General features: G+C 38.1%; 1 long non-coding RNA gene across 1 annotated transcript in view; it reads right to left on the bottom strand.

Annotated features, from left to right (window-relative positions):
• Positions 1-24,275: 24,275 nt before the first annotated feature.
• LOC148164411 (uncharacterized) overlaps positions 24,276-26,452 on the bottom strand; it is an 86,463-nt gene continuing 84,286 nt past the window's right edge. The window contains exon 3 of the long non-coding RNA XR_015768264.1: positions 24,276-24,327. This is a non-coding gene — a long non-coding RNA (uncharacterized LOC148164411). The remainder of the gene's footprint in view (positions 24,328-26,452) is intronic.

Below are 26,452 nucleotides of genomic sequence, written 5' to 3'. Positions count from 1 at the left end.
CATCTGTTTCCTTGGGACCTTAGGGTTCCTGGCCTCTTGTTTTCCCAGCCTGTCTTCTGCGGGAGGGACCTGCCGCGCTGTTACTCAGGCAACCCTGTTTGGGTCGAGTTGCCCTGCCCCCCTGTGGCGGGGGATGGGCTCAGTGGGAATCAGTTTTTGGGGCTTTTGTTCTCTGGCGGCTTTCCCTGGTGGCTTTCCGTGTCTCTTCCACGAGTCAGAGCAGAAGAGACCGTTTCCAACCCTCTGCCTCAGAGCAGAGAGACCGCAGTCTGTTCTTCAGTGAGCTCTCCAAGGCCACACTGTTTCCGTTTCTGTCCATGTTCCTATAAACTGCAGCGTCCTGGGTTGTGCACTCCTCCACAGCAGCCCCAGTCCTGCCTCCAGGTCGGGGCACGTCTCTGCCCTTTGTGCTTCTAAAACTGCCAGCCGCCCCCAGATCACACGCACGACCCTGCAGCTCCGGGTTTCCGCCCCGGGGACTGCCCTAAAGTCCTTTCCCAGCCACTACCGGTCTGCGAGTCTGTGCCCCGTCCCCAGCACGCCAGTCTGTCGGCTCACCGGCGGTGTAGGATCCCCACAGCCAGCCTCCCTCCTGCTGCCATTTATCCTCCGGTATCTGCCCGCGGAATCACGGGTCCCCGCTTCGTACCTCAAAACCAACTGCCTGCAATATTCTGTTTGTAGAAATCCAGATCTTCTTACATCTCAGCCTGGTTTCGTGGGTGCTCAGAGTGGTCTGGTAGATATCCAGCTCAATTCTGGGGACCAGTTGAAATAGGGTCCCCTACTCCTCCGCCATCTTTCCTTCCGCCCTGTCTAGCTAAAGTTTTATCAGTTTTTTAGATCTTTTCAAAGTTCTAGCTCCTGGTTTCATTAATCTGTTCTTTTTTTTTTTCTTAGTTTCAATTTCATTTATTTCTGGTCTATTCTTTATTATTTCATTTTTTCTACTGGTTTGGGGTTCTGTTTGCTCTTCTTTTTCTGGGTCCTTTAGGTGTAAGGTTAGGTTGTTTATTTGAGATTTTTCTTGCTTCTTGAGGTAGGTCTGTTTTGCTGTACACTTTCCTTTTAGAACAGCTTTTGTTGCATCCCAAAGACTTTGAACCATTGCGGTTTTTTTTAAGAGTTTATTTATTTGTCAGAGAGAGAGAGAGAGAGAGAGAGCGAGCACAAGCAGGGAGAGTGGCAGGCAGAGGGAGAAGCATGCTCCCCGCTGAGCAAGGAGCCTGATGCCGGTCTTGATCCCAGGGTGCTGGCAGACATTTAACCGACTGAGACACCCAGGTGTCCCTGAACCATTGTGTTTTCATTTTCATTTGTCTCCATGTATTTTTTTTTATTTCTTCTTTGACTTCTTAGTTGACCCTTTCATTGTTTAGTAGCATGTTATTTAATCTCCATGTATTTGTGTTCTTTCCAGATTTTTTCTTGTGGTTGATTTGTAGTTTCACAGCATTGTGGTCAGAAAGGATGCATGGTATGACTACAGTCTTTTTGAATTTTGTAAGACATGTTTTGTGGCCTAATATGTGATAGTTTCTGGAGAATGTTCCATATGCACTTGAAAAGAATGTGTATTCTGCTGTTTTAGGTTGGAATATTCTGAATATATCCGCTAGATCCATCTGGTCCAAAGTGTCATTCAAAGCCACTGTTTGTTGATTTTCTGTTTGCATGATCTATCCATTGATTTAAGTGGGGTGTTAACGTTCCTTACTATTATTATATTACTATCAATTACTTCCTTTATGTTTGTTATTAACTCCCTTATGTATTTGGGTGCTCCCATGTTGGGTGCATAATGAATTTATAATTGTTATATCTTCTTGTCGGGTTGTTCCCTTTATAATTATAGAATGTCCTTCTTTGTCTCTTGTTACAGCTTTTGTTTGAAAGTTTACTTTGTCCAATGGAGGTATTGCTACTCTGGCTTTCTTTTCACTCCCATTTGCATGATAAATGCTTTTCCATCCCTTTACTTTCAATCTGCATGTGTCCTTAGGTCTGAAGTGACTCTCTAGTAGGCAGCATATAGAGGTCTTGCTTATTACCCATTCCATCACCCTATATCTTTTGATTGGAGTATTTAGTCCATTTCTATTCAAAGTAATTACTGATAGATATGTACTTATTGCCATTTTTTACTTGTTTTATGGTTGGTTTTGTAGTTCTTCTCTGTCCCTTTCTTCTCTTGCTCTATTCTCTCATGGTTTGCTGGCTTTCTTTAGTGATATACTTGGACTCTTTCTCTTTGTTTTTTTTTACATATCATTACTGGTTTTTGATTTGTGATTACCTTTAGGTTTATATATAACATCTTATGCATATAGCAGCCTATAGTAAGTTGATGGCCACTTAAGTTTGATCGCATTCTTTATTCCTCCCTCCCCCACCCAAGTTTCAGATATATGGTGTCATGCTTTGCATAATTTTTATTTTGTGAATCCCTTGACTGATTTTTATTTTTATTTATTTATTTTTTTAACGATTTATTTATTTATATTGAGAGAGTGAGAATGAGAGAGAGAGAGAGAGAGCACATGAGAGGGGGGAGGGCCAGAGGGAGAAGCAGGTTCCTCGCTGAGCAGGGAGCCCGATGCGGGACTCGATCCTGGGACTCCAGGATCATGACCTGAGCCGAAGGCAGTCGCTTAACCAACTGAGCCACACAGGCGCCCTTGACTGATTTTTATAGATACACTTAATTTTACTGCTTTTGTCCTTCCTATTTTTCTCCCTCTTGCATATGGTCTTTCCACTCAAGGAGTCCCCTTTAATATTCTTTGAAGGGCTGGTTTAGTGGTGATAAATCCCTTTAACTTTTGGTTGTCTGAGAAACTTTATCTCTCCTTCTATTCTGAATGATAGCATTGCTGGATAGAGTATGCTTGGTTGCAAGTTTTTTACTTTCAGCACTTTGAGTATATCATGCCACTCTCTTCTGGCCTGCCAAGATTCTGCTGAAAAATCAGCTGATGGCCTTATGGTGTTTCCCTTGTATATAACTGTTTTCTTTTCTCTTGCTGCCTTTAAAATTATGTTTATCACTACTTTTGCCATTTTAATTACTATCTGTCTTGGTGTGGACCTCCTTGGGTTGATTTTACTGGGGGCTCCCTGGGCCTCCTGGATCTAGATTTCTGTTTCCTTTCTCAGACTTGGGAAGTTTTCAGCATATTATTTCTTCAAATGCATTTTCTGCCCCCTTTTTTCTCCCGTCTCCTTCTGGAATCTCTATAATACAAATGTTATTACACTTGATGGTGTTACTGAGTTCCCTAAGTCTATTTTTATTTCTTCTCATTAGTTTTTCTTTCTCCTGTTCAGCTTGATTGCTTTCCATGACCCTGTCTTCCAGGTACTGATCCTTTCTTCTGTTTCCTTTACTCTACTATTTATTCCATCTAGTGTATTTTTAATTATAGTTATGGAGTTCTTCATTTCTGATTGGTTCTTTTTATGTTTTCTATCTCATTGTTAAGGGCATCATTAACACCATCCACTCTTTCCTCAAGTCCAGTGAGTATCTTTATGACCATTACTTTAAATTCTCTATCAGGCATATTCCTTATCTCCATTTAATTTAGCTCTCTTGCTGTGATTTTGTCATGTTCTTTCATTTGGGACCTATTCCTCTGTTGCTTCATTTTGTCTAACTCTCTGTATCTGTTTTTATGTGTTAGGAAAGTCAGCTACATCTCCTGCTCTTGAAAGTAGTGGCCTCATGAAGAAGGTGACCTGTAGTGCCCTGTAGTGCAATGTCCCCTGTTCATCAGAATCTGGCGCTTTTAGGGCGTCTCCTATGTGTGTTGTGTGCACCCTACTGTTGTGGCTGAGCTGTGTTTGCCTTCAGTCCAGTAATCTGCAATGGCTCTCTTTGCCTGTTGTGGGATGAGTTTGATTTCTGTGTTGTTAGTTGGCCAGACTAGGGCAGCCTTGGGCTTGAGTTGAGTCAGATTAGGTGTTTGCCACAGGCAGTAACATGGAACTGCAAGGCACTTTCCCTGTGTTGTCTCCTGAGAAGCTTTTCTTGGTGGGTGGGGCCTGCAGTCTAACCAGATGTTTGCCGCTAGCCCACTGCTGGGGCTGCGGTGGAACTGGTGTGTGTGGTTATCTTCCTTTCTCTCTGGGGAAAAAGTCACTTTGGAGTGGTCCTGGCTCTTATCTAGCTGCTTGCATGCTGCCAGGCTTATGGCATGACTTTGGATAGGCTCTAGCCAATGGCATTTTGGATGGGGCATATCTGTAGGAGAACATGGGAACAGAATGTGTGGTGCCAGCAAGGTCCATGCTGTTCTGCTGCAGGAGACCTGCAGCTGCCTGGGAAAATTACTTCCAAGGCCTACCAGTTTGGTGGGGGTGGATCCACAGGAAACTTGGGGGGGGGGTGTTGCATGGTGCCTTCAAGGTCTATGCTGGTCCACTCCAGGAGGGTACCTTCAGCTGCCTGGGAAAATTCAATTCAAGGTTGGCCAGGTTGTTGGAGCTGGATCTGCAGAAATGTGCAGGCTCAGGGCTATTAGTAAGCTAGGTGGAGAGTGTTGGCACTGAGCTGATTCCCATAGATGTTCAAGTATCTAGGCAGGGGGGAGGCAGGGGAGGGAAATGGCACCTCCCAGCTCTTTTGTTCTTGGAGAAGTCTCCCAAGGATCCCTGCCCATCCAACCCATGCTCTAAGATTAGTAAATTAGTTTCCTTGCCATATACCCTAGGTGTTTTTCAAACTGCTGTTTCTGTGTTGTATCTCAGCATGGCTGTTTGTTATGTTGTTTCTTTCAGGGTGGGAGTTCAATTACCTATGGCCCTCAAGCTTTCACAGAACTGAAACCACTCATTTTTAAAGTTCCAATTGCTAAGCTTCTCTGATTGTAAGAACTCGTAAAGCCAAGCCAAATGTTATGGGGATTTGTTTTCCTTGTGTGGGTCCCTCATGCCTGGGGTGCCTCATGTGGGGGTCTGCTTCTCCCCTTCTCCACATCTGTTGTGTCTCTCCCTCCTGTGGACAGTCCAGTGAGTTCATTTAGCTCCTGACTGTGTCTCTACCCTTCCTACCCTCTTTGATATGGCCTCTTTCTCTATATTTAGCTTTGGAGAGTCTGTTCTGCCAGTCTTTGAGTTCATTTTCTGGTTTATTTACACTGATGTGGGTGTTAACTAGTTGTATCTGTGGGACAAAGTGAACTTAGTTTCCTCCTACTCTGCCATCTTCCCTTTTGATTCTTAAATTAAATAAAACTTCCTATGGATTTAGTGCTATTATTATTATTACCATTTCACTGGTAGTAAAATCTAAGGTTTTGCATGATCTGGTAACTTTCCCAAGTTTATAAGTATTAAGTTAGTGGGACAAAATTTTGAGTCTGATTCCGGAGTTTGTGTTAAATACCTGAATAATTAGCTGGGACACTTTTCACTAGTAAGAAGTAAAAGGTCTCTATTTTAATGTGATCATAACAATATAATACTTCACAGACAACCAAATAGAATACTATGGGGTTTTGTTTTCTCTATGTAAACAAAACAAAACACAAAAACAAACCAAAAAAATAAAAAAATAAAAATTTAACTGGTCCCAGGACAGTAATTCTTTATGATGGTCCTGTCATCTTAGGACAAATTAAGTGAAGGAGATGAGATTTTCTTTAGATGATTAATGGGGGTGAAGAAGATGAGATTCTCTTTAGATAATTCAGTAAAAGGGACATGTTTTATTTTTAAAAAGGTGAAACAATCTTGTTCTGTGATCTTTCTCGCTAAGAAGCAGCTATTTACAAGTGTTACTTTGCTCCACTGGGATTCTGCCATCTAAGGGTGAAGTTTGATTTCTCCCTGATATTGTGTGGAGTTTTTGAGGGGGCAAACAATCTTGAGCCTAGGCATTTGGGAAATAAATGTGAGATTATACAAGCTGTGTGCTATGACATTACTGCCACTCTAAATTCCCTGAGTGGGTATAATGTCTTGGTCCCAACTAGAGTGATGCTTCCTTTTATCATCTGCTCAAGAGAACTACCGTGTGAAGTCAACTCAGTCAAGGAAAAATATTGACAAAATAGATAAAGTCTGGTTTGTGTAGAGAAATTCTAGACTGAGAGCTTCTGCTTTCTAGTGAGACACTTCTACCCAGGGAATGATTTCACTGTGCTTTACTGCTAATGCCCCTTCCCTGATAGATCTATCTCCAAACCTAGAGAATGTTCTAGTTTTCACAGAGATTTTCCCAGGATAAGCTCAGTTCTTGGTACAGCTTCCTGGATGTTGTCTTCTATAACCGTAAATAAACTGGCCCTGTCAGGACACAGAGGAGCCTCAACAAACTCAAGAAGGTCTCCAGAGGCTCTCTGGGGGCAACTATTATAGTAATTTCAGTAACATTATGGTTTTAAAATGGTTAGATTAAATGATTTTTTTAAGTTCCACTAGCTCTAACATTCTGTGAATAAATAGAGTTTGTGGGCAGGCCTGGAAATATGCTCATCACATTTCTCTGGGAAAATGCATTACAAATCCAAATAGACTCAATTAATGGACTTCTGGAACACAGTTCATTAAGTTGGGAACAGACTAAGTGGGAAAGAAATATATAGGCTTTGGAGGAGAATATATTGTGTTCATGTTTGGCAGAGCCCAGAGTCACTTTGCTATTTCAAATGCTGAAATAAGCATGGTGCCCATTTGTTGGGGCTGAGAGATCTCCTGAGTGTTTTGACTGACTTTGATGATGATTTATTTTTTCTCTAACTTGATCTTCTTAGCTGGCTATCTTAATTGTTGCAATGATAATATTCACTCACAAGGAGAGTTGTAAAAATAACAGAAACTGGAAAATTGGCTTCATGAAGAAGGACTTAAATAATTTCTCTTATTAAGTATATGATGCTATAAAGGAACTTCAAAATATTCTTAATGAATTTGAAAGGATGTTTTATAGGTAGATACATAGATAAAACATATTTTGTACAAAACGTGAGGACCCACAATCAGCTAAACATGAATATTCTCAAAGGCAAACTAGCAAATAATTTTTACTATCCTTGAAATTCTGAGAATCATATGAGTGTGGAATTTATGAGCTACCCTTGTATTTATTTCCTAAGCTTGGGAAATGAGAGTGTGAGATCAGTGGTCTAAAAGCTAAGAATGACACCAAATCTGGTTATGAAAAACAAGAGGTTTAAATGATGAACAACTGCAGACTCTCCTTTTAAACTTTTTGGGAATAAACCCCACTCCCCTCTTCTTCCTCTTCCTTCTCAAATATTATAAATCACTAAGAGGTGAGGAGGTGAGGCCTGATGCCACAAGTGAAGACAGATAGTATGTGTCATGAGATAGTCGTGTTCTGGAACCTAAGAATCATTAATGTTGTTAGTAAAATTTTTGAACTGAGATGGAGAGAGCACCCAGCGTGGCCAGAAGTTTAACCAACCCCAGAGATAGACTATGATACCGGTAAAGTGATGAGCTAATGGTAAGAATGCAACTGAGAAGCCCAGCCATCATACAATGTAAGGTCAATACCCATTAAATATCCAGCAAATGAAAGATCCTTTACATCAGGGATTCTCAACTGGGATTGCAAGAAGATGGGTCATACACCCTGGGGAATAGATTATTCAGAATCATGAATCATGAATCATTTGGGGGATTATTTTTACACCACTTACTGAACTTCAGAAATTCTAATATTTACCTAGGGTTGTGTTTTGATTTTTCTATCCTCCTTCTCTCCTGCCTCCACAGTAATCATCCTGCGTGTTGGGATGGGAAAAAGAAATCCTGACAACTAGTGACTTACATGGAGAAAGAATGTATTTGAGAATAGTTGCTGGAAACAAACTGGTTGGAAAAATTTCCTTTTCTAGATCTAAAACTTCGGTCACTCTATTATCTCTAAAGCCTAGTTTCTACACACGTACTCACATCCTAATTTCTTTTTGTTTGTTTGTTTCTTTCTTGTTTGTTTTGTTTGTTGTTGTTGCTTTGAGTATGTAACCAAGGTAACAGTTGAATTCTCTGAGTCCTGGGATCATAATATGACCCTTGATGAGATTTTTATTAATTATCAGAATTTTTTCTCTCTTGAGGCTGTTTAGATCTGTCCACTGGTGCGATTTGGAGTAGATCATTTTTTCAGTAAAACTCTCCTTCTACAAGACAAAACATTTTCAGTACTAACCATGAAGCTCAGTAAACAATACTAGTGACCAGAAAAGATAATGGCAATTCTTGGTTATTGTACTTCATATATATATATATATATATGTATATATATATATATTAAGTATATTTAATTATGCTAGCAAAAATAGATAAAAAATAAATATAACCGTACAGAAAGGGAAAATAATGGGCTAATATTTTTAATTATACTGATACGCTTTTTGCAATAAGAAATAAAAACTTTTAACCACATTTGGCCTGTCACAATAATGAATAATAATATTACAATATCTGGTTTCAATCCCTAACTTCTGAAAAATTGAAATGACTTCATAGATATTATTTTTCTTTGTGCATTTATGTTCAATAGACAGCATAGTCTAATTTTTCATGGATACTTGCTCATAATTGATCAAAAAACAATTTTTTATTAATTTTAATTTAAAATATTTCTTTCACATGCAGCAACAGTCATATAAATTGTTAGAAAATTGCTAAGAGTTTTCAAAACTTTATTTTTTAGAACAATTTTAGATTTACAGAAAAATTATGAACGTGGCACAAAGAATTCCCTTGTACACACACCTAGTTTTCCCTATTAACATTATACATTGGAATGGTACATTTATTACAACTAATGAACTGATATATGCATTATTATTAACTAAAGCTCATACTTTATTCAAATTTCATTAGTTTTTTACCTAATATCCTTTTTCTGTTAGGAAAAAATCATAAACATAAGAATGTTAGGAAGAGATCCAAAAAAATCCCATTTCGTAATACATTCAGGAAATTGCAAAACTATCATGTCTGTTTGGACCAATTCTAGCAATTTTCAAGTGATATATTCACAAAAAGTTAAATTTCTATGTATTTTGTGGGGAAGCTTGAGATCACTTTTGACATAATGCATTTGTACTTTTGAACAGTCAATTTGAAATAAAAAAATGATAGCCCAGGGAATATCAAATTAAAGAAATAGAAATTGAGTTCTTAGTCTTGAGACAACCACATGACCCCGAGTCTGTGTGTGTTGAGGGCTGCTGGTTTAACTGGGATTTCTCCAAATTAACTCCTGTGTAGAGCACAATGCTTATTTGAAGATAAGTATTAGACATGTGCTAATTTGTAGCTTATTTATATATTATTAAATTTCAACAGTACTAAGGACAGTTAGCACTTAGACCAACAACAAAAAGAGTTTTTTTCAAAGATGAGTATGGTGTCCTTTATGTTGTTTAAAATTGCTCATCAAAGCAGACATTTCGTTGATTTATTAATGTCTTTAAATCTTTTGCAGAAAATCCCTCGTCCCCTTAGTGACTGCACCCACCACTCTGCACTTAGTAACTCACTGGGTACCTCGGTTCCCACAGCACAGAGATGCCAATCTCGGCTTCCTTCAACTGTTTTCGTAAGAAATCTGTTTACTCTAATCTAAGCAAGTATTTTGCAGAGTTTTTTTTTTTCCAGCTTCATTAAAGTATAATTGACAAATAAAATTGTAAGATATTTAAAGTATATAATGTGATGGTCCGATGCAGGTAAACAGTGTGAAAGAGTTCCCCCCATCAAGTTTAAGAACACATCCATCATCTCACATATTTACCTTTTTTTGAGAACATTTTAGTTCTACTCCATTAGCAGATTTCAATTATCAGATAACAGTGTCGACTATAGTCACCATGTTTTACATTAGACCTCAGACCTTATTCATCTTAGAGCTGAAAGTTTGTAGCCTTTTACAAACTTCTTATCTACCAAACTCCAGTCCCTGGCAAATGCTTCTCTTCTGTTTCTCTGACGTGGCTTTGTTTTTTTTTTTTTTTTTTTCTAGATACCACATATAAGTGATACTCTGTTGGCTTATTTCACTTAGCATAATGCCTTTCAGGTTTATCTGTATTTTTGCAAATAACAGGATTTCCTTCTTTTTCAAGGTGTTGATATTCCATTGTCAAGTTTTTAAAAATGTGCTGATGAGGAGGTGGGTTAAGGTCAGGCTCCCACGGTTTAGTCTTTTGGTGTCATGGCTGACACCCCCCATGCTCCCACCCTCATCCACCTTTCTCTTTACCTCAGAAGCAGCACACAAACCACTCCTGCCCCCGTCACTGCATGGACTCCTAGGTGCCTTACCATCTGCTTTTTTCTCCCCCACGGCCAAGATTATTAATGACTTTTTAAATATCATTTCTCCCATCAAAGGAATTCTCATAAGGACTGCCAACAGAATGGCACTTATCTATTTCTTTGTATAAATGATCAGGCCAAATGTAATTTTTTTTCAAAGAGTAATTAATCTTTTCCCATAGGATTTTAGTTTCTAGAATATCGTGTATCAGTAGTTGTTATCCGTCAAGTTTGTGATTTTTTTTTAAGTTTGTGATTTTCACCTAGAAAAACATCAATACTAAGAAGTGAAATGGTTTCTCCTTACTTTCAAAACTGATTGTAAATTCTCCTTACTTTCGAAACTGATTGTAAAACTAATTTTACAGCTTGTCTCAGGTGCTTAAAAATCATCATACTTAAAACATTGTCATTGGTTAAGCCCCTTTATTCACATTTTAGGAAAAGCAAAGGAAAAGCAGACATTCTTTTAGAAACTCTTTACATATTTATAAGCAATTATTAATAAATAGTTGACTGTTTTTTTCCTTTTGACCAAATTACATAACTTTCATGTGTCAAATTTCCCCTCCTACTTACCATTTTCCAAAACTTTAATCACTCCTCTTGTTCTTTCCTTAGCCTTTCTGCATTTACCTTTATTTGTATTTATTTGATTAACTGTGATTAAATAGTAATAATATACACAAATATTTTAATATTTTGGCTGCTTGTAATGTTCTATAAATGCCACTTGATCCTGATCTCATTGAATTAGTGTGTTCTAATTTGATATAAGTACTTTAAGTGTCTTCCATGCTCCCATTTTGGTTATTTCCTTTATACAACCCATTTCCTGCTTTTGCTGGATACAGAGCAGGGTGTTTCTATTTTTGTTTTTAATTTTACTGTTCCCCAAGGCTTCCTTAACTGTGTTTTTCTTGGGTAGACAACATCTTGCCTGTGAATATTTAAGGCATGACTAAAGTATACCCACACGGCACTTGATTTGTTAAATGAAGGTTTTTTTTTTAATGAAATATTTGGTTAATAGGTAACAAAGACAATTTATAATATATCATTCCACAGCCTACTATCTAGAATTTTCTCAGTGGAATAAATTCCAGAAATAATCTCTTTTCATATTTGTTATTTATCACATTGTGGATCTTGAAGTTTGGTGATGATAGCCAGTAAAAGGCAACGCTCAAGGAAGGAGGTAAATAATGTTATTTGAATGCATTTGATAGCTTTCTGATTTACATACAATACTTTACTATATTCTCCCAACTGTCATAATATAATAATTTCAATTTAGAGATGAGGAAGTTAGGGTTTATCGATGATCAAAACTTGGTCTTGGCCATGGTCGTATGACCACCTTCTGCTCAAGTTAATTTTTTCCTGATTTTTGCAGAGCCCATAAATTCAGAGACTGTAATTTGTTGATATATTTTGGCCCCCAGTTTTTAAAATAATAATGTGTCAAATATTGTTATCAAAAAACTTTTCATATGAAACCAGCTCCATAGAAAATTTTTGCCCCTTTCCCTTACTCACTCTTGTGATAGGGATGACTGCAACAATATGTTCTTTCTACATGGTCTTCTTACAACTTCACTTTGACACTGCCTCTATCAAGGAGGAGGGTCTATATTCTCTGCACTGGAATCTGGTTGTCAGTAATAGTAACACTTCATGATTTTTCTGTGCTAAATCATAAAAGGTGATTTTTTTGCCTTGTTCTTTTGGGACATTCACTCAATCCAGTCACTATACTGTTAGGAAGCCCAAGCAGCTTGCAGAGAGGTCCATATGAAGAGAATCCAAAGCTCAAGTCATAGCTACACATGACTGAACTCCCAGCCAACAGCCAGCCCCAACTTGTCAGCCATGGAAGAGAGTCATCTTGGAAGCGACCCTGAGTCCGCAGTTGAGCTGATGCCACATGGAGCAGAGGGGAGTCTTCCACACAGACCCTTGCTGGAATTGAAGATAGGAAAGTTAAATAACTACTGCTGTATTTCTAAGTCACTAAGTTGCTTGACGATTTGTTGTTCAACAGTAAAGAAGTAGAACAAGTGTCAATCATTCTTTTTGATTCATGGAAAACTTACTTTTAAACGTCATTTTCATTGCACTATAGTTCTGAAAGTTTCCTTCTATTAGATGAACTTAGACCTAATCTGATAAAAAAGAAACCAACCCCCCAAATTTCCCAACTCCAGGAAGGCTTGCATAAATCCCAAATCATTTTTTTTTTGTAGTTTCATGCTTATCCTGCTCTATTATACAACCTGGATTGTTTTGAGAAGAAACATTCAGAAAAAAAGAAATTAGTTATTTTTTGCAGGACTTGCTGCAGTGGTATGAATAGGGAAAGTAAGCTTTGCACTAGTTAACATTTTAATAAGAATCTATTTGAACCTCAAACTATTCCATCAGTACACATTATTTAACTTCTATTAATTCTGTAATTGAATAGGTGTATTATTAACTTGTGGATTGTTCCTTCTACCAAACCTATTTTCTTTCACTCAGAGTGTATCTCCTTTCAGTCCACTTTTTTATATCATATTCACAAATTTCTTAAAATTTGACTTTTTGATTTTTTTTCTTTCCTTTTTTTTTAGTCTTACCATGATAATTGTTCATGGTCATGATTATCCAGACATAGACATCCATTTGACAGTCTTGTAAAATCATCAGTTATATTGTTCATCTGCATATTTTATCATAGCATAAGTAGACCATATTCTGCAATGGTGTTGAATAATAAATATATGACTCATATTAATTATTCAAAAGGAGTAGGTGGAAAGGAACTCAGGAAAGTCACACAGGTGGCCTCACTTTATTATTACTTTCTGGGGTCTGTATTCTGGGAACACTGAACCTTAGTGTCTAGTGTCACAACTGCCTTAATATTCATTTCCCTTCCTTGGAAAACAAAAGTTTAAGTGGGGACTTGAGCATAGGTAATTTACCTAGGAAGTATCTCTAGGTAATGGGTATGGGGACTGAAGGAGTATAACCTGGAAGGAGGGAAAGGAACAATAGGAGCAATTTATTGATTTGGTATTGCTGTAGCCATAGGAGCTCAATTCTTCTGAGAGCTTCTGATGAGCTGTTTAGAAGGTACACACTCCATTGGCCCATCAGAAATGCAAATTGAAAGATAGAATGATTAAGAATTTCAAGGCAGTTAACCGGGGCACTAAACTCAGGACCCTGTGTGACTGCACTGGTTACACAGCCATGTAACTGGCCCTGCTTATGATCTTGGAGTTGTGGCACTAAAGCCTGGGGATGCTTGGTTTTCTTAAGGCAAAGCAGAGACTGAAGGTGTGAACGCAGGAGCTGGGAGGCCAAGGGGGTCATAAGAACTTGAGCTCATGAACTTTAGGACCACACACAATCTCAGGGAAGCATTTAGATGCAAGCAACTTAGAAAGCAGCAGTTCAACGTACACTCACCTAACTCTAATGAAAAGGCAGGTGCCAACTGACATTTCAGTTATACCTGGATTAGAACAACTTGGCCACATTCCTTTTTGGAACAGCTTTAACATATTTCAATTCATGTGGAGTTTTTGATAAGAAGTTCTTGAGTCTAAACACTTTGCTATTTATCTTATTTCTTCATCCTGTATTAATATTGCATTAGCCAGATAAGGCTGCCATAACAAAATACCATAGTCCAGGTTGCTTAAACAACAGAAATTTGCTTCTGACAGTTCTGGAGACCAGGAAATCCAAGATCAAAGGGTCAGCTGACTTGGTTCTGTTGAGAGCAGTCTTCCTCATTTACAGGTGGGCTATTTTTTTTTTTGCTATATCCTCACATGGCTTCTCTTCGGTGCATGCACACGGGGAGTGAGACAGAGAGAAAGGCATCTTTTCCTTTTTTTCCCCCTGAACATCTGTTTATTTATGTTATATATAGTGAGAGCATGAGTAGGAGGAGCAGAGGGAGAGGGAGAGAGAATCTCAAGCAGACTCACCGCTGAGTATGGATCCCAACTTGGGGCTTGATCCCAGGACCCTGAGATCATGACCTGTGATGAAACCAAGAGTTGGACACTCAACTGACTGCACCACCCAGGAGCCCCCGTTTTCCTTTTTTCTAAGACCATTAATCCTATACTATGAAGATCCATTATTATGACCTCATTTAACCTTAATTACCTCCTAGAAGCCCTATCTCCAAATACAACCACCCTGGGGGATCAGGGGACTATGGCTTTAACATACAAACTTGGAGGGGACACTATTTAGTCCATAGAAAATATGTATTTTAAAATCCTAAGTGATGAAGGGCGCCTGGGTGGCTCAGCCATTTAAGCATTTGACTCTTGATTTCAGCTCAAGTTGTGATTCTGGGGTCCTGGGATCGAGCCCCAGGTTGGCCTCCGTGCTCAGCAGTGAGCCTGCTTGAGATTCCCTCTCTCCCTCTGCCCCTCCTCCTTCCCTCTCTTAAAAAATAAAATAAAATAAAATCCTAAGTGTTGAATTATTTATTCACATTCAATTTGAAGTTTTATTTGGCTCATTTTTCAAACTTGCTGCAATACTTGGGGTTCTTATTCTACAGAGTTGATACCTACTCAGTTTTATTGCCATCCCATGCTCTTGTATTTTTTTAGATTCTTCTATCTTCACATGGAAAAAGTGATGGACTCTAAAATTTGCCCTAACCCCAACTACATCAATATGCTAATCAGATGAGATCAGGCATGTTCAGGGTAGTATGGCCATGACAATATGTTAATCTGAATAAACGGTTCTTCCTTTTGTTAAGATTTACTTCATTGAGAGACCGTTTGGGCTATAATAGTAACAGTTTTCTGTTTCAGAAGAGGTGTATAGAGAGCAAACAAGCTGGCTCTGTTTTCATCTCTTCTAAGCAGCTATGCTGGAAATTTGGCATTCAGTTCTGGGTGCTGCCCTTAGAGGGACACGGATTCACTGACATCTGTCCAGTAGGGATAACGAATGGTTTTGGAGCATGATCTATGAGGAACATTTGAAATTCTCAGAAGAAAAGAGAATGTGGGGTTATCTCTCTGATTTTAAGTGTTTAAAGTCTTGTGATATGAAAGAGAAATTAGACAATCCTAAGTACCTTCAAAAAGCAGAACTTGTATTAACGGATGGATGTGGGTGGAAGGCCAATTAGTTTGAGGAAGAAATTTCAAACAGACAGAGTTGTGCAAAAGGAGGAGTTCTTTGAAGCATGATTTTGGAAGCTTTTCCTTATTGGCAGTATTCACACAGGGGAAGAATATTTTATACCATCGTCACTGGCCAAGATTGAATTTGTCCAACGCAGTGGAATTGAGTTGGAATAGCAAGGAAAGGTTCTTATATTGTGAGACGCCATTTGGTGCTCTGAGAAAGCTTATTTTCTGTTATAAAGTCTTGTGTTAAGGACTGCATAGTGTCTGTGTTCATTTTCTAGGTATGTCATAACACGGTACCACAAACTAGGCGGCATCGCACAACAGAAATTCATTATCTCAGAGTTCTAGAGGCTAGAATCCTCATCCTCATCCTCCAAAAGCAAGATGTTGGATCACGTTCCCTCCGAAGTGTGTAGGGGAGAGTGTTTCCTTGCCTCCTCCAGCTTCCGATGGTTCCCATCACCCCCTGGCATTCATTGGCTTGCTAACTATCTTTGTCTCTGTTGTCACATGGCATTTCTCTTCTTACAATGACATCAATCATATTTAATTAGAGCTCACTCTAATGAACTCGACTTGACTACATCTAGAAAGACCCTATTCCTAAATAAGTTCACATTCATAGGCGCCAGGAGTTAGGACTTCAACATATCTTTTTGGAGGACACAATTCAACCTGTAACAGTGACCCAAGGAGGCTGACAAACTGCACTTTGATCCTGGCTCTGTCCCTGCCATGCCTCTTTATGTAAGCAAGTCATTTTACCTCTTGGAACTACAGTTTCTGCTTCTGTAAAATGAAAGCAGTAACTTTCTCTGGCCATCTGACAGGGTCTGATGTGACTATATAAAGAGTTGGCATGTAGACATATGATCTCAAAAGCTTCATATATGGATAACTTTACTGCAACTCTCTCAATATAAGTGTGTCTCTAAACAATAACTTATTTTTTCTTCTGAGCGTAATCAGAGCATGGACTGCTTACTTTCCAGCCGGTATAAAAAAAAAATCTCATGAACATTAGCTACAAAAGGCCAAAAGGCAAGATCTGCAAAGAGCACATGAGAAACAGCACAGCTTTATTTCATTTTGCAGGAGTCTGAGAAAGTGAGCTAACTTAGTCAACACCATCTGCCCAGTCCACATGAGGAAAAGAAAAACACAAGGAAACCGTTTTAAGAATTTATTCTAAAAAAATAAATAAAAAAAGAATTTATTCTAAGATTTATGGTCCAACATTTCACTATGACAGTCACTTTGTTCCCACAACATCCTATTCAAAGACTTGCTGGCGACCTAAGTCTGTCGTTTTCTCTGAACAGGCCCTTGTTTCCCATCCTGTCCGTGATTTCCAGCTGCTTTTTGTGCTCACTGTTGACTACTGTCCGTGATAACTTGGGGAGGCACGCGGCATGTTTCCAAACCAAGGGATGAATAGTCTGGCATTTGAGGAAGGACTGAAAAAGGACACTTCGGTCTGGAACCATATAAGCTGGGAGGATGTGTTCTCAAAGGCTTAAAGTAATGGATATAGACTGAGAATGGCAAAAACAATCTTGAAAAAGAAGAACCAAGTTGAAGGACTCATACTTCCTGGCATTAAAACTTATTACAAGGCTATAGCAATCAAGATGGTATGGTACTAGAATAGACATATAGACCAACGGAACAGAATCAGAGTCCAGAAATAAACTTCCACTGTGGTAAATATATTTTCAACAAGGGCGCTAAGACAATTCAGTGGGAGAAAGAATGGTCTTTTTTTTTTTTTTAACTTTTCTTTTCTAAGCATGCACTGCCTAGAACCTCCAGTACAACGTTGAAAAAAAAAATATGTGAGAGGATATTCTTGCCCTGTTCTCAATCTTATCAGGATCGAGTTCAGTCTCTCACTCTCAAGTACAATAGCATGGTAAGTATTTTATACTGTCCTTTACAGATAGAAGTTTCCTTCTGTTCTTAGTGTGCTTATTTTATCATGAATGATGGTTCAATTTTGTCAGATGTTTTTACCTGCATCTCTAGAAATGATATAATTTTTCTATTTTAATTATTATGATATTATTTTAAACAATGTGTTTTTTTAAAGATTTTATTTATTTATTCATGAGAGAGAGAGAGAGAGAAGCAGAGGGAGAAGCAGGCTTCCCCACTGAGCAGGGAGCCTGATGCGGGACTCAATCCCAGGACCCTGGGATCATGACCTGAGCCGAAGGCAGACGCCTAACCATCTGAGCCACCCAGGCGCCCTCTATTTTAATTATTAATGTGGCAAATTGCATTTGGTTTCATAAAAATGTTAAATTTTATATTTCTGCAATAAGCCCCGTTTAATCATGATGCACCATTCTTTATATATTGTTGAATTTGATTTGATATTTTCTTTAGAATTTTGCATCTATTTTCATGAGAAATATTGTTCTACAATTTTGTTTTTTTCTTTTTTTTAAGTTTCTATTTATTCATTTGAGACACAGAGATACAGAGAGAGAGAGAGAGAGAGAGCATGAGCAGGGAGAGAGGCAGAGGGAGAAGGAGAAGCGGGCTCTCTGCTGAGCCAGGAGCCCGATGTGGGGCTCGATCCCAGGACCCTGGGATTACGACCTGAGCTGAAGGCAGATGCTTAACCATCTGAGCTACCCAGGCGCCCCTAATTTTCTTTTTTTCTAATGCATAGTTGGTTTTGGTATCAGGGTAGTTCTGGCCCCCTAAATGCATTGAGAAGTGTTCCTCTATTTTCTGAAAGTTTATGTCAAATTGATTTTTTAAAATTTTAAATATTTGGTAAAATCCACCTGTAAACCCTCCACCCCCCCCAAGGAAAAGGACAGTAACAAATGTTGACAAACATGTGGTGAAGTTGAAACCTTCCATACATAGCTGATGGTAGTGTGAAATGGTAGAGCTACTTTGGAGAATGGTTTGACAGTTTATCAAAATAGAATTACCTTATGACTCAGGCATTCCACTCCTAGAGATATATCCCAGGAGAATTGAAAACATATGTCCAGACAAAAACTTGTGCATGAACATTCACAACAGCATTAGTCATAGTAACCTCAAGTTGGAAACAACTCAAAAGGCTACAACTGATGGATAAATAAACAAAATGTGGTATATCTATACAACTGAATGTTACTTGAATTGAATTTAGTAAATAAGAATGAAGTGCTGATAACATGCTACAACATGAATGAACCTTGAAAACATCACGCTAACTGAAAAAAGCCAGTCATCAAGGCCACATATTTTGTATGATTCAACTTGTATGAAGTGGGTGACGGTATAGAGACAAAAAGTGGATTCATGTTTGACTAGAGCTGGTGGCAGAGAGGGATGGGTAATGGCTGCTGATGGGTATAGAATTTCCTTTGGGGATAATGAAAATATTCTAAAATTAGATGATGAGTACACAACTCCATGCCATCGCATACTTTAAATAGGTAAACTGTATAATATGTGAATTTCATCTCAATGAAGCTTTTGAAATATGCTATGGCAAAAAATAAAAGCATGTAGTATTTATAGGATAGTCCAGAAAGGAAAATGAAGAAATAATATGCAAACTGAACTCTGAAAAATGTTTAGGAATTAACTAGGTGAAGAGCAAAAGGAAGAGTCTAATAGACTGAAGCAACAGTGTAGACAAATCTTGACATAGGAAAGATTGTATTGAAGGCTGTAGTAGGCGGAATGCTATAATGGCCCCCAGAGCCCCAGAGTCCCCACCCTGATGTTTACGCCCTGTGCAGTCTCCTCCCTGTTAATGTGGTGGAGACCCATGGCTTACTTCCAGACAATAGAATATGACAAAAGTGAAGAGATTTTCTAGATGCTGTTGAAGTTCCAAATCAGTTAATTTGAGTTAATCAAAGTGAAATTATCCTGAATGGGTCTGACTTAATTAGATGAAAACTCATAAGAGAGGGCCTGGGGACTCTCTGAGGAGAGAGACTCTCTCTCTGTTGCTGTTTTTGAGGAAGCAATGTGGCCTGTTGTGAGAAGGCCTCCTGAGAGAGCAATGTGGCACAGAGCTGTGGCCTCTAGGAAGCTTCCTAGTGTGGCCTCTAGGAACTGAGAGTGTTTCTCAGACGAAAGCCAGCAAGAAAACAGGGACCATACTCTAGATGCAAGAAAATAAATTTTGCCAACAACACAAATGAGATTAGAAGTTGCTTCTTCCCCAACTGATTCTGTAGATGAAAATGCAGCCCTGCTGCCCCCTTGACTGCAGCCTGGTGAGACCTGAAGGCAGAGGGCCAAGCTCAGGTGTGACTGCAGTCCTGGCCCACAGGAACTTTGACAGAATATATGTGTGTGTGGTTGCAAGCCTCTAAATTTCTGGTAATTTTAATACAGCAAATAAAACAGAACAGTGTTGCTAGAGCTTTAGGAATGGGGTGATAGGAAGTAGGGAGTATGGGAGTGCGGGAGAATGGAACAAGACACACCAGAGAGGGGGCATGGTCAGATCAAGTAATTTCTCCTTTTACAGGTGAATGAGAAACCATGGCTGGTTTCTGAGCAGGTGATAGGATACGATTCAAGGAAAAAATTAAAAAGATCTCTCTGGCAGTTTTCTAGAGAATGGATTGGAGATGGGCAAGACAGAAGTCATGGATGGTTAGAATACTTACAATTCTAGGGAGGGATTTAATTAGGTGGTAACTTCTAAGGTAGGACAATGAGCTGAGAAGGAGGAAAGCTTGTGTGAACTGAATGAATCCAGGGTGAGGTGGACATTCCAAGTTGGGACTATTTGGGATTCATTTCACTGATTGGAGCAACATCATACAAGACAACTATATTTTCTATTATCAAGAATTGTGAGTCTATATCTCTCAAGTGAAATGTCTCTTTCCAAAGGCATCCAGGACCTCTTGAAAAGAATCTTCTCTGGCACCATCCCAGGCCCCATCCTCCCCAGTGTGTCTCTATCAACCATCTTTCTCTCTTGAAATGGCTCCTTTTCCTTATACATGATCCACAATGTGGCTTTTCCACTTCTTTCTCTTCTTCTTCATGTCCCTGGCTTTTTCTGACCCCTCTTCCTCTTTCTGCCCCCTAGCTGTGGACAAGCATCAACATTTTCCAAACCACCATGGTAGAATTGTGAGGCATCTTTCACTTTTCCATGTCCCTTAGTTTTCTTGTCTTGTCTTGTCTTGTCTTTTTTAAGATTTATTTATTTAATTATTTGACAGAAAGAGAGAGAGAGAGGGAGAGAGAGTGAGCTCGTGCAAAGAGGGGGAGCAGCAAGCAGAGGGAGACAAAGAGGCAGGCTCCCTGCAAAGCAGAGAGCCCGATGTGGGGCTTGATCCCAGGGTCCTGGGATCATGACCTGAGCTGAAGGTGGATGTTTAACCGACTGAGCCACCCAGGCGCCCGCCTGTCCCTCAGTTCTGATATCGACATTTCTTGATGATACTTAGACTCAAATATTTTGCAGTCACAGTTTGGAAAGGTATGAGAGATCATAACTCTAGTTCAACAATCCTTATTTTACAGATAAGGATTCTGAGCCTAGTGAGGGCAAACCAAGCTTTTATATCCTTTCTTCTTCTTTCTTCTTTCTTTTCTCCTCCTCCTCCTCCTCCTCCTCCTCCTCCTCCTCCTCCTCCTCCTCCTCCTCCTCCTCCTCCTCTTCTTCTTCTTCTTCTTCTTCTTCTTCTTCTTCTTCTTCTTCTTCTTCTTCTTCTTCTTCTTCTTCTTCTTCTCCTTCTCCTTCTCCTTCTCCTTCTCCTTCTCCTTCTCCTTCTCCTTCTCCTTCTCCTTCTCCTTCTCCTTCTCCTTCTCCTTCTCCTTCTTCTTCTTCATCTCCATGGTGGTCATTTCAGGTTAATCTATTACCTTTTATTTAGATTACTGTAATAGATTCCCATTTATATGCTAATCTGCCTGAAATTCTTCTTTAGTTATTTGTTAGTTAGTTATTCTATTAAGATGTTATTAATTCATTTAATAAATACTTCTTGAACATTCCTTTCTACCCATTTTCTAAGCTCTGGAGTAAACATGACAGAGTCAGGATACTCATGCTGCATTAAATTTATTTTTCAACTTCTTATACAATAGGAGACAAATGACAAATAAACAACAACAACAAAAATGTATGTGTCCCTGAGTGACAAAGAGATATGTTAGGATGCTATGAAGAAAACCTAAGCAGTGTATACAAGTATAGAATGATAGAATCCTTATTTGAGGAACATGCTGAACAGTGCGAGAATGAAGTGTGGGACCCAGCTAAACAAAGATCTGGAGGAAAAGCATGGCAGTAGTAATGCACTAATCAGCAAGTACAAAGGCCCTAAGGCAGGTAAGTCTTGATGCCTTTGACAAAGAGCAAGAAAGTCGTTATGGCTGGAGTAGAGGAAGCAAGGTGATGGTTGGTAGGAGGTCAGGTCAGAGAAGGTACAAAATGGCCAGGTCATTAGAGGCTACCCAACCTGTTCAAACATGTTTCCTCATGCTTCAATGAATAAAATTCAGTCTCCTTGAACAGGTAACCAAGGCTCTCTGTTGGTTATTTTATTTGAATTTGTCCAACTTTATCTTTCACAGCTCTCTTACATGAATTCTATATATCAGTCCAACTAGTCTGTTCATTAGACACTAAGTTACTTTGCATGGCCATGCTATGAGAATGTTCTCCCTTCCCTATGCAATCTCTGACTATTGAAATTGGCAGGATCTATAGGGTCTAGTTCAAGTCTCTTCAAAGAATCCTCCTGATTGGAAAGTTCTGCTTGTCAGTGTCATTACAAAGTTATATCTTCTTTACATTAGAGTGTGTGTGTGGGTGTGTTGTCTTCTCTATGATGCATTTCAGGCTTCTAGAGACTTGCTAATCATAGTTTTGTATCCCCTTTGTATCTTGGGTAAAGCCTTATAGAAATTTAAATATGATTTAAAAGTGACTCGATTAAAGAATCACATGTAATAGCTTTGAAAGAAAAATGATTGCAAAGTTTCATCCTTTCATTTCTGCAGGATACAATGGGATACTGATATAAACATACAATGTAATTTATTTTTATTTTTTTATTTTTTTATTTATTTTTTACTTTCCAATAACATTGTCCAATAACATTGGGATGTTCATTCATTCACATTTTATTTATTTGACAAATATTTATTGCATATCATGGTAAGAGTTGAGGAAACAAAACAAAAAGGTCAAAATGGCTATTGCTCCAAACTTCATGGAACTTGCAAGTACATAGGATGGTTTATTTTAATGGGAGTTGTATATGTATTCAGTGATTTTAAAATCAGAGGCTGTGTAATATAGTGGAAAGAGGGAAACAAACAAACATTTAATGAGTACCTCCTAATAAAGGCATATGTCATCTCATTTCTCACTTTTCGCTATAGTACACCATCTTATGTCATGAATGCATAGATGCACATGTTTACCATTTTTAAACAATTATTTATAAATTTTATCTGGTAGGAAAATGTCAGTATGTCTCCTAATTATAAACTCTATTCATAAACTTACTCAACAACAAACATTTGTTGAAGGACTTTACTGCCAGATGTGGTGAGGTGGGTAGTCTAGTAAATAAGATAGGCAATTTTCCTGCTTTCAAGGAGATTGTCTTTGAGTAGTTGTAGCAATTTTAAATTAGCACTATAAATATACTATTTTAGTATTAATTAGAATTAATCTTCGTGGCAAAGAAGAGACATTCTTTCTTCTGTGGATATAGGATTCTTGAATCTGTATTCCATAAATCAGTGAGGCCAGCTCTGCAGTACCAGGAAGGTTAGTGGGCAGAGGAAGAGGGACAGCCATGTCCACCTGTGCCAGGGTCTCCAAGAGAGCTGCACAATATGGGTCTTATGCCCAAGATAAAATTTGTTTTCCACCCCATTTCATAATAAATGTAATATTAAAACAGAGGACAGGATTTATATAAAGAAATAGATATTTGCCCACTCCTTTCTTTAAGTGTTGGAAAATTATATTTTTTAAAATGTTTTTGTGGGGGGTGGATGGGGTGGTATACAAACTGAAATCTGTTTTTATTTATTTATTTTAACTTAAATTTTAGGTAGTTAACATAATTTAGATTGTTAGCTGATATTCAATAAATACTGGTTATATTAATGAAAGAATTTATAAAATATTAGGAAGAATGGTTTAGTTTTTTTCCAAGCGTGATAAATTCTTATATCCTTAAACAAGAAACATTCTTATATCACTTTTCATTCGCGGGACTAGACTGTGTAAACAATCTATTATTTATGAATCTTCCTTTGTAAATAATGAAACTATAAAAACTGAGGACACCTAACAATAATACACATTTCTTCTAAGAGTTCTAATACTCTCAGAAGGTTTTATCAGTGTTAGTGTTGACGAGGAGATTGCACAGCTTGCTACAAACACTCTACGGAAATTGAAATCGATCTTTCCTCAAGGCTTCTACGAAGTCATCTTTCAAGACCTGCCATAATCTCGATGTTCCCAAAGCAATCCACAGAAGTTTTTGCAGTCTCTTTTTCTGTTTTTCTTGTTCTTATTCCTTTCTCTTTTCTCCCGAATTGTGAGTTTTCGTGCTTGTAGTTTTGTTAAAAGTATGCATACTAACTTTAAAGATCAAACATTATGGAGTAAAGAAATATAACCAAAAGTATCATTTGCACAAAAACATTATTAGCATTCTGGTGTAATATTCCGTAATCTGTATCTCTGTATTTCAGTTACTATTATTTCATGACTATCAATAAACAAAGATCTATGTCATAATCGTAATTACCACACAGTTATTCTTTGTATATTTGTGCATACTTAATCAGTTCCCACTTACCACTGAGGACCATATTTCTGGTTTCAGAAGGAACTCGTGATCTTCCACTGAAATAATGGGAGAATTATTATGAAATATTGCTTCCATGACATATTTTCAAAGAACGCTGAACAAATAATGCTTTGATATTTTTAGAGACATACATTTTCCAGTAAAAAATATTTGGCTAGGTGTGACATACACAACATATACTGGGTTGGGTGAATTTCTAGAGGTCAGTTAAATGCCACGTAATAAAGTTATTTTTACCCTGGGTCACTGGTTCTTAATCCTGGCTGCAAATGACACACATCCCTTGAACTTTGAAAAAAATAACCATACTCAGATTGCACCCTGAACCAATAAGAATGAATCTTTGAATGAAACCAAGGCTTCTGCTGGATTTAAAATCTCCTAGGTCGGGACGCCTGGGTGGCTTAGTTGATTGAGCATCTGCCTTCGGCTCAGGTCATGACCCCAGGGTCCTGGGATTGAGTCCCACATCAGGCTCCTTGCTCAGCAGGGGGCCTACTTCTCCCTCTGCCTGCCACTCCCCCTGCTTGTGCTCTCTCTCTCTCTTTCTCTCAGTCTGACAAATAAATAAATAAAATCTTATAAAAAAATAAAAATAAATAAAAGCTCCTAAGTGGGGGCACCTGGGTAGTGCAGTGAGTTAAGCACTGACTCTTGGTTTTGGCTCAGGTCATGATCTCAGGGTCATGATCTCAGGGTTGTAAGATCGAACCCTGAATGGGGCTTTGCGCTCAGCACAGAGTCTGCTTGGGTTTCTCTCTCCCTCTCCCTCTGCCCTTCTCCCCTGCTCTCTCTCTAAGATAAATAAATAAATCTTTTTTTAAAAAATTAAAAGCTCCTAAATGAATGTGTAAAGTGAAGGTTGAGAATCACTGAGTATGATTCCAAAGTAACTTGGATCTGTAGTATGCAGAATTCATACTACAAAGGTTGATAAATAAAAGCATCTTTTCTTTTGGGGAGAATGGAAGTTCATCTTAAAATAGGGGAAATATTCATACGTATAGTGCATACACAGAGTTTGTTCATCCTAGCTTGTAGAATCTCTTTTTGTGTATGCCACTTACCTGTAAGCATTCTCTGAGAATCAAGTTTAATGCTAACGGATGGTTTGAAAAGAACAACTTATGGCTATTTCTCCTTTTACCTGAGGACAAACCACCATGGTTTTCCTTGTAGGCTCAAGGCTAGACTTGTGGATTATTTATCCCAAGTGGAACATTTTGATAATGTAGCATTTTGGATTAGCTGAATTAAAATTATGATATGGGCTTTCTTTGAGAGACACCAAAGTGTAGTGTAAGAAGGGGAGGAAAACAGGAAAGATGAAGGGAAGTTTACTGTCATTTGAAGTGACTGAACTAGACTTTGATAGGAATGGTGCCTCAGAGCTATAGGGACAATATCATATTTTTCATTTTACCAAGGTATAGAAAGAAATGGAAATATGTCTACTTGCACAAACCTCAAAGCATACAAATCTAAAAGCATCCAAAAAAGGTGACTTTCACTGAAATAAAATCTATAGAAAGCAATGTTTCCATGGGACACTGAAAAGTTACAGGCAAAAATGTCTCACAAGCATACCGATATTTTTTGGTATTTCTTTTCTTGTATTTTTTTAATCACAGATAAAATGATTGTAGGTTAAAGGCTAAAGGGCAACTTTGAACTAAATGGAAAACTTTTGTCTTTGAATTAGTATTTCCTTAATTCTCTAATGCCAGGAACATTTGCATTTTGAATAGAATTTTAAAACATACTGTAATTTTTAAAAAGCAATAAAAACACATTTACTGTAGTTAAGAATATGTGAAATAGGTTAAGGTACAAGAAATAATCAATATAATTGGATATTTTCAGCCAATTATTACTGTACAGGCATGATTGTTTTTTGAATCTAGTTTAAGAGTATTATAGAATACATCTCACACAAAATAATTCAATGATGTTTTTCGTTCTTTTTTAAATTTCATAGGCAGTTATAACAAATTGGAAAAAATTATTTCATGACATTTAATGATGATGAAAATGTTCTTTGCATATTTTGTTTTTTAATTGTTTGTGTTTAAGTTAATAAAGAACCCACATTGCTGCTATAGCATAATTTATGGTTGTAACAAATATTCCCTGGTCAAGACATTGACTATATAACATCAG

This window comes from Eumetopias jubatus, unplaced genomic scaffold, assembly GCF_037043125.1.
Source record: "Eumetopias jubatus isolate StellerSeaLion01/CBP00866 unplaced genomic scaffold, mEumJub1_p1.0 scaffold_5, whole genome shotgun sequence".
In the NCBI taxonomy this organism is placed as follows: Eukaryota; Metazoa; Chordata; class Mammalia; order Carnivora; family Otariidae; genus Eumetopias; species Eumetopias jubatus.
Note: the sequence above shows the minus strand (reverse complement) of the source record. Positions and strands in the feature narration are given on the sequence as shown.